Source organism: Spermophilus citellus (genome assembly GCF_964194105.1).
Source record: "Spermophilus citellus genome assembly, contig: SCAFFOLD_36, whole genome shotgun sequence".
Lineage (NCBI taxonomy): Eukaryota > Metazoa > Chordata > Mammalia > Rodentia > Sciuridae > Spermophilus > Spermophilus citellus.
Window position 1 is genome coordinate 159,983 of NW_027673039.1, and position 7,743 is coordinate 167,725.

A 7,743-nucleotide genomic window follows, 5' to 3' on the forward strand; every position below is an offset into this window, starting at 1 on the left:
AAATAAATATTAAAAATTCTCTCTCTCTCCCTCCTCTCTCACTCTCTCTCTAAAAAAAAAAATAAATAAAAAAAAAAGGAACTTGGAGGAAATTTTGAGCATATCTCTCTCCCCAGATGGCTCTTATCCAGAACAGAATCCAATCAAGGGGCAAGTGAAACGTTCTACTGGGGACTCCATCATCCTGGGTTCCCCAGTGGGATCCTGCCATCTATATATAGACACTAAAATGACAGGCTGCAGAGAGATGAGCTCACACACCCTTTCCTTAAAAGTGTGCAGGTTATTCTCAGGAGCACCTAGTGGCCAGCATCCATCCAGCCAAGCTCTTCTCTGTTTCCTTGGATGTAGGCTGTGAGTACATGGGCTTTTATGAGGAGGGAGGAAGGGGCAAACTGGGTTTCCTAGTGAGGGTTTTGGTAGCTTTAGAAGAGCCATCCATCATTAACCATGGTGCTCAACCAGACAACGTTGCTCTGTGAGATGCAATAAAGGAAATCTTCCTAGGATGTGTCATTCTTTAGTTTTGAGACTTAGAAAATTACTCATTGTTTTCCTTAAGAAATTTCCACTATATCAGGTTCCTATTTAATTTTCTCTGGAAAGTTGCATATGCTATCTGTGCTAGCTCCTGTTTTCTATGTTATTTAGTCCTATACAAATAATCAGAGAAGTAATAATGTTCCCTGTCTCCTTTTTATTAAGTATGCTTAGCTTTGCTTCTCTCATCTTCCTGAAAAAATGGAATGTTCATTGATAGGTGACTTTCTAAATATTGAGAAATTAAAAAGTGATTTTGTATAAACCTGAAAGTAATAGGGATGACCTTATATTACCACAACCATGTGTTGTAATTTCTCATGAAATCTTACTTGTCCTACATTTCATCTCACAAACTAAAAATGAATGGTGCCTCTCCAGATTGTGTGTTCTGCCTACTAGCCAATTTCGAGTGAGAGGGCAGTGGTCCTGTGTCACCTTCACATGAAAAGGCAAGTGAACCCGATAGTGGTGTTCTTTTCCTTGCCCCCCAAGGATCTGGGAATATAATTTTCAATAATTGAGCCAGAATAATATATGGCTCATTAATTTGTTCTCTTTTTATTATTCATTTTAAAATTCTTCTTCCCATTTCCCTAAAAATGGTTGTGTGTGATAGGCATTTTATTAGGGAGAATATTGGGAAAAGTTGATTCTCACACTATTCAGGTGTTCATATTTTCATGCAAATGCATTTACAGAACAAATGTGAACCTATCCCCTTTTCTTCTTTAAGTAAATTGAACTTGACTCATGTCATTATTGACTTCATCAGGGAAACAGATCCTCCTGAAGGTATGTTTGGGTTTCCCAGTAAGGACAGCTTAGTGTATGTGATGAAGCTCTTTGGAGTTTCTTGTTGCTGTTAGAAAAGTAACTTTTCTTATACTGAATCTGAAGACAGATTTCAAACTATTGTTATTGTGTAGTCGCAGCTGGGAACCCTGAGCTTTACTGAAATCTTTCCAATTAATGGAAACAATGGATAATCATCAACCAGATTTTTCAGGAATCACCATCATTCATTTATCCAAATATTCTACAAGATTTTCTCCTTCATATTCCTGTAGCTTGTATATTTCACAGTGGCTTTTCACACAGCATAGCACCTGGCTGGTAGTGGTTGTGCCCTCCCTTATGTGCAAGCTGTTCCTCCGTAGTGTTCTTCATAGTTTCCCAGCTAGAACTGTGATGCAAAGTACAACTTGCTGCCCAATTTCAAGTCAGTCTAAAATTGGCATGAAGCAGGAGCAGCCCCCCTCCCAGAACTCAGTTGTTCATCTTTAGTTAACATACAGTAGTTGATGACAGCAGGGGGGAGGCTTAAGTACATGGAAAAGAAAAAACAAATTATGTCCCTCTGTTGCTGCTGCTATTATATTATTGTTGTTGTTGTTGTTATTATTATTATTATTATTATTATTATTATTATTATTATTTTGGTACAAGGTTTGAACCCAGGGGTGCTTAAACACTGAGCCACATCCCTAGTCTTTTTAACATTTTATTTAGAGACAGGGTCTTGCTATTAGGCTTAGGTCCTCACTAAGTTGCTGAGGCTAGCTCAAAAATGCAATTCTCTTGCCTCAGACTCCCACACTGTGGGGATTACAGATGTGCCCCACCATGCACAACCCATGTTACTTTCCTTGTGATTCATGTTCCCCTCTGTGGACTGTCCAGTATTTTTTTTAGGATAGTTTGCTTTCACGTGATCTCTTCTTCTTCGGCAAAGTTAGTTTTTGCAGTTAGTGTGTTCACTTACTCTCATATGTACTGGAGAAAGGATATTTCTTTTTCTTGCTACTATGCTGGAATTTTCCTTTCAGAAAAAAATAAGAATTTCTGGTCATTTTAAAGCAACAATGAACTGAGGTTATAATTTCTGCATGGTACTGGAAATTCATGGCTTCTTCTCATCCATGCTTTCTCCAAAATGTCTACCTTTGCACGAATAGATTTTTAAGTAACACTGAAAATAATTTTATCTAATTTTCAGATGTACAGGTGATTGAAATGTTACTATAAATTTTATAATGGTAGGCGTTTGAGTGGCCCTATGTATTGAAATCAATTAAACATAATGAAATAAAGTCTTCATTTTCCAGAAATAGCATAAAAAATGCAACTTCAGCACTATCATTTTAAATTTTTCATTTTAGAATGTTGTAAATAAACATTATATATGTATACATATAGACAGGTAGATGGATGATAGATAGATAGATAGATAGATAGATAGACAGATAGACAGACAGCCAGACAGGTATATAGATATTACCTTAGAAATTTTGAGTTTTACTTAAATCATTTCAATTCACAAAACAATGGATAATATACATAATATATAGACATTCTGTAATTCTTCACCAGTATATATATATATATATATATATATATATATATATATATATATTACCTTAAAATTAACTGGTATATAAGAAGAGATGTGCATCAGTTTTATGTTCAAGGACATCATAAAATAACAGGGCCATGCTCCTGTGATCATCTGTGATCCATATAACATCTAACAGATGTCCCCTTATGTAAAATACTTCTAGTGTCATTCCCAAGCTTGTCCTGGGAGCAGACCAAATATGCTAATGAGTTAAAAAATAAAATGGTCATTTTGCCTGTTCACCTCATTTCTGAAAAAATGAACTTTTTACCCTAATTTTTTAGAATTTTCCTTTCTGTGAAATACTGCATGTCCTCACTCATATAGGTAATGTAAACATGTTGTTGACATAGAAGTGCAGCTCAGCAGAATATGGGAAGGGGCAGGGGAAGGATGATTCAAAGGAAGGGTGAGGGGCACCTGGGCACAGCTGTGGGGCTGGGGTCAGAAGGTCTCATGCCTATAGCTCAATGTGGTCACCAGAGTCTACATCAGGTGATTACATGTAACCAAATAAGAGTTTTGATACTCCACACACTTACAAATTATACAATTTAAGAAAATCAAAATGTTAATTCCCCTATAAAGTGTTCAGCAACCAATGTAAACATGTCTTGAACTCTAATATGAGACTCCCTAAGTCCAGATATTATGTCAGCTAAAGGTAAAATTAAAAATAAATAAGTCTGCATTTCAAAGTTTAAACGAAACCTGTACTTATACTATGAATTCTCATTTGTTGTCCAATGCTCACACATCTTTAACATTTAAGCTTTCCTTATAAATTTTGGTTTTTGTACCAGGGATTGAACCCAGTGCTCTTTAACAATGAGGTACATCCCTAGCCCAATTTTAATTTATTATTTTGAGACAGGGTCTCACTAATTTAATAGCTGGCCTTGAACTTGACATCCTCCTGTCTCTGCCTCCTGAGTAGCTGGGATTCCCTTAGTGTCTCTTACATCCATAGTCTCATGAACTAATTTAGCCTTAAGACTTTTATTTCAGGTGTTATTATGGTTCAGTAAGTGAAAACACAAATTAAGTTTCAATTATTATTATAGGAGATGCTTGGGTTAAAGAAAATACATATGTTTTCTGGGAAAATATTCTGAAAGTAAGTCATTACAAAATTCTCTAGAATAGGAGCTGGGTATATAGTTCAGTAGTAGAAAATGAATCTGGTATATGTGAGGCATCAATATAATAAACCCACGTATCTATTTTACATGTGGACCCTTTGAGTCGGGGTCCATTGCATTCTTGAAAAATGACAGAAAACTCGGACTCCAAAAAGACTCATATTTTAAAGTTAGGTTGGATACTTACACTGTAATAAATTCCTCAAGTGGAGTGAATGTGCATCTATTTTAATTATGGTTATGGTTACCACAATGATTCCATGTATTTAAGGTTTTGTTTTGTTTTGTTTTGGTACTGGGATTTGAACTCAGGGACATTGAACAAGCAAGCCCCATCCCCAGCCCTATTTTGTATTTTATTTATAGACAGGGTCTCACTGAGTTTCTAAGTGTATCACAATTGCTGGGGCTAGCACTGAACTAGCAACCCTGTAGCCTCAGCCTCCCAAATTGCTGGATTACAGGACTGTGACACCATGCCTGGCTACCCATATTTAAGTAGAAAAATATTGAAATGTGTTTCTGCTAGTATTTGACAGTGAACTTGGATCAAATAGGTCAAATTGTGATTTGATAACAAAAATTCTTAACATAGGTAGCTGTATAGGGGAATCAAATAGTCCTAAAATCCACTCAGTTTTCTCTGAACAGAGATTCCCAACAGATTTTAATTCTGGTAATATTTAGCCTTCCTCAGTGGGTGATAGAGATGATCAACTATTAGGAGATTTCTATGAATGAGGATCTGCAGAAGTCTAAAAAAATGAACAATTCCACAGGGATCTTTCTGCACAGCAAGCCTTCCCTGTATGGCAAACGTTCTCCATCCTGTTTCCTGCATGGTGTCTCATGCACAGAGACAATGAGGTTTTCTTCAGCTTATAGATGAGATGAGCCCTGAGCCCAGCTTCATGGACTTCTCAAAGTTGAATACTTATCCTTTAAATGGAAGATTACATAGGTCTATTCAAGCCATATGACTTCAGAGGTTGCAATATTTAGCATTTTCTCTGTGAAAATATTAACAAAATCACATATGTTCATGAACAACCAGAATAAAGGTAACAGGAAGCTAACATAAATATACATGGCCTAATACATCGAGACTCTTTGCTTAGGAGGGTTTTCTTTCTAATTAAACCCCCACAATTTAAATTGACCCAAAAGTACATGGTCCTTACTACAGGAAGGACACATACTCCACCCTTGCAGTAACATATCACCAAGAAAAATTCAAGGTTGCATTAGGGAAAGATTTTCTATAGAATCAGAGCTTGTGAATGAGAAATATATGACAGTTGTGATCATTTTTAATGCACAGGAAATCCTTTTATACTTTGCCTAAAATGTAATCCAGCCATGATTGAGAAATGATTGGAAATGAGAGAGGAAAGAATGCTTTCCAGGGTGGGTCAGCAAAACTTCAGTTTAAGGGAAAAGGGGGCATTAGGATAGGCCACCAAATTTTCCTCCTGGCAACAGTGTTGGCTGAGATGGATGAAATTTAATATTTGTGATAATGCATTTTCTTACTTTTCTCCCTAAGATATGTACTTCATGATTCCTTACCCCTAAAGATGAGAAAAAAAAACCACATCATGCATGGTGTTATTAATTTAAGAAGCACCTTTTACTCTGAAGTTGGAATTGGGATCTTGGCCAACACCATCCTCTTTCTGTTCTCTGTCATCAAGTTCCTGTGTTACAAGAGGCTCAAGGACACGGACTGGATCATCAGTCTCTTGGCCCTAACCCACCTACTGATGCTGCTCACCATGGGGTTCATAGGTGCAGACACTTTTCATCTCATGTGGGGTTTTGGGGGTGATGTTACATGTAAATCTGTTGCCTATTTGTACAGGTTGATGAGGGGCCTGTCCATTTTTGCCACCTGCCTGCTGAGTGTCCTGCAGGGCATCACCCTCATGCCCAGAAGTTCCTGCTTGACAAAGTTCAAGCCTAAGTCTCCACAGGACAGCCTGAGGTCCCTTCTCTTCCTGTGGGTCTTCTACATGTCCTTCAGTGGCCACTTCTCCATCTCTGCTGTTGACAACTCCACTGTGACCTCACAGGGCCTTACATTCCTCAGTGACTCCTGCACTATCTTACCCATGAGCAACTTCCTCAGGAATTTGTTTACTGAACTAGGTGCATTACCAGATGTCTTCCTTATAGGGCTCATGGCCCTCTCCAGTGGGTACATGGTGACCCTCTTGTATAGGCATAAGAGGCAGTGCCAGCACCTTCATAGCACCAGCCTGTCCCCAAAAGCCTCCCCAGAACAGAGGGCCACCAGGGCCATCCTGGTGCTCATGGAATTTTTTGTGCTCATGTACTGTTTGGCCTGCATCATCTCCTCCTCAAAAACCATGTGGAACAATGACCCTGTGTGCCATTCTGAACAGATCATGGTGTCCAATGGCTATGCCACCATCAGTCCTTTGGTTTTTATCTGCACGGTGAAACAAAGTGTTGCCTTTTTGAAATATTTGTGGGGGAAAGACAGTCAACGTTGAATCATTGCATGATGGGTCAGTTCTCGACCTGAGCCACCGCACTGCCGTGCATCAACGCATCATGGCATAGTGAGTTTGCTCTCCTTGTTGGATGAATGCATAAAGTGGTTTTTAAAAATGATTATATTGAAGCTTGAAAATGGGAAAAACAGGACAGATTATTGTCCATATGGCTCCAACAAAGCTAGTAACTTTATATTTCTGATTGGTGTGTGAAAGGAACCCTAGGTAGTAAATATCATTTTTTTTTCTGAATCAGTCCATACATTTAAAGGTGTGTGAGAGATTGCAGCAGTTTTAATAAATCAAGAGTCTCAGAAATCTCCTTTATGCCTAATAGATTGTAAACATCCCTTATTATAAACTGCCATCTCATCTATCAATTGAACTTTTAGGAATATAACACAAAACTGGATATAGCAACAACTATTATTTAAGCACCATTGCTCAGGATACCATATTTATAATAGTCAATGATAGAGACAGTCTGATATTCCCAAGCATATAAATGTATAACAATATGGTCTGGATATATCATGGAATTCCACTCAACATTAAATAGGAGAAAGATTCTGACGCATAGGAAGCCACAGATGAGTCTTGAATTTATTCTGTCAAGAGGGTACATGGTGATCCTCTTCATAGGCATAAGAATCAAAACTCTATACATTTACATAGAGTGGGGTGGAATCTTCAGTAGTATAATATGCAAAGTCCGAATATTGCATTAAATACTAAGCAGCATAAAATAGGAAGGTGATTCTGATGTATAAGAAACCACAGATGAATCTTGAAATTATTAGGCCATGTAACTGTCACTCACAAAAGTATCAACATGGTGTAAATCTACCTGTAAATGATGGAAGTTTGGGTCATATAATTTATAAAAACAGAATGTAGTAGTATAGCATTTTCCTGCTGCTGAGGAAGGTGTGCCCTGGGGAATTTTTATTTAATGAATCCAGATGTAAGGAGGATGACACACACAAGTCACACACAGAGGAATTCCTGCACAGGTTATCTTTTCAGGATTATTTTAATTTTTAAAATGCAGAACCTCATTTATGTCAGTTGGTAGAATTCTTAGGATTGTTTTAATATCTGATAACCTTCTGTCACTAATCAGAGAGCTGAAAAAAATTACCAG

The 7,743-nt window shown here is 37.6% G+C and overlaps 1 pseudogene across 1 annotated transcript in view; it reads left to right on the forward strand.

Moving 5' to 3' along the window:
* The window catches only part of LOC308640200 (vomeronasal type-1 receptor 90-like), a 48,287-nt pseudogene extending 41,691 nt beyond the window's left edge, over positions 1-6,596 (forward strand). Inside the window, exon 2 of the transcript in view lies at positions 6,275-6,596. The product of the transcript in view is annotated as a vomeronasal type-1 receptor 90-like (transcript). The remainder of the gene's footprint in view (positions 1-6,274) is intronic.
* Positions 6,597-7,743: the final 1,147 nt, after the last annotated feature.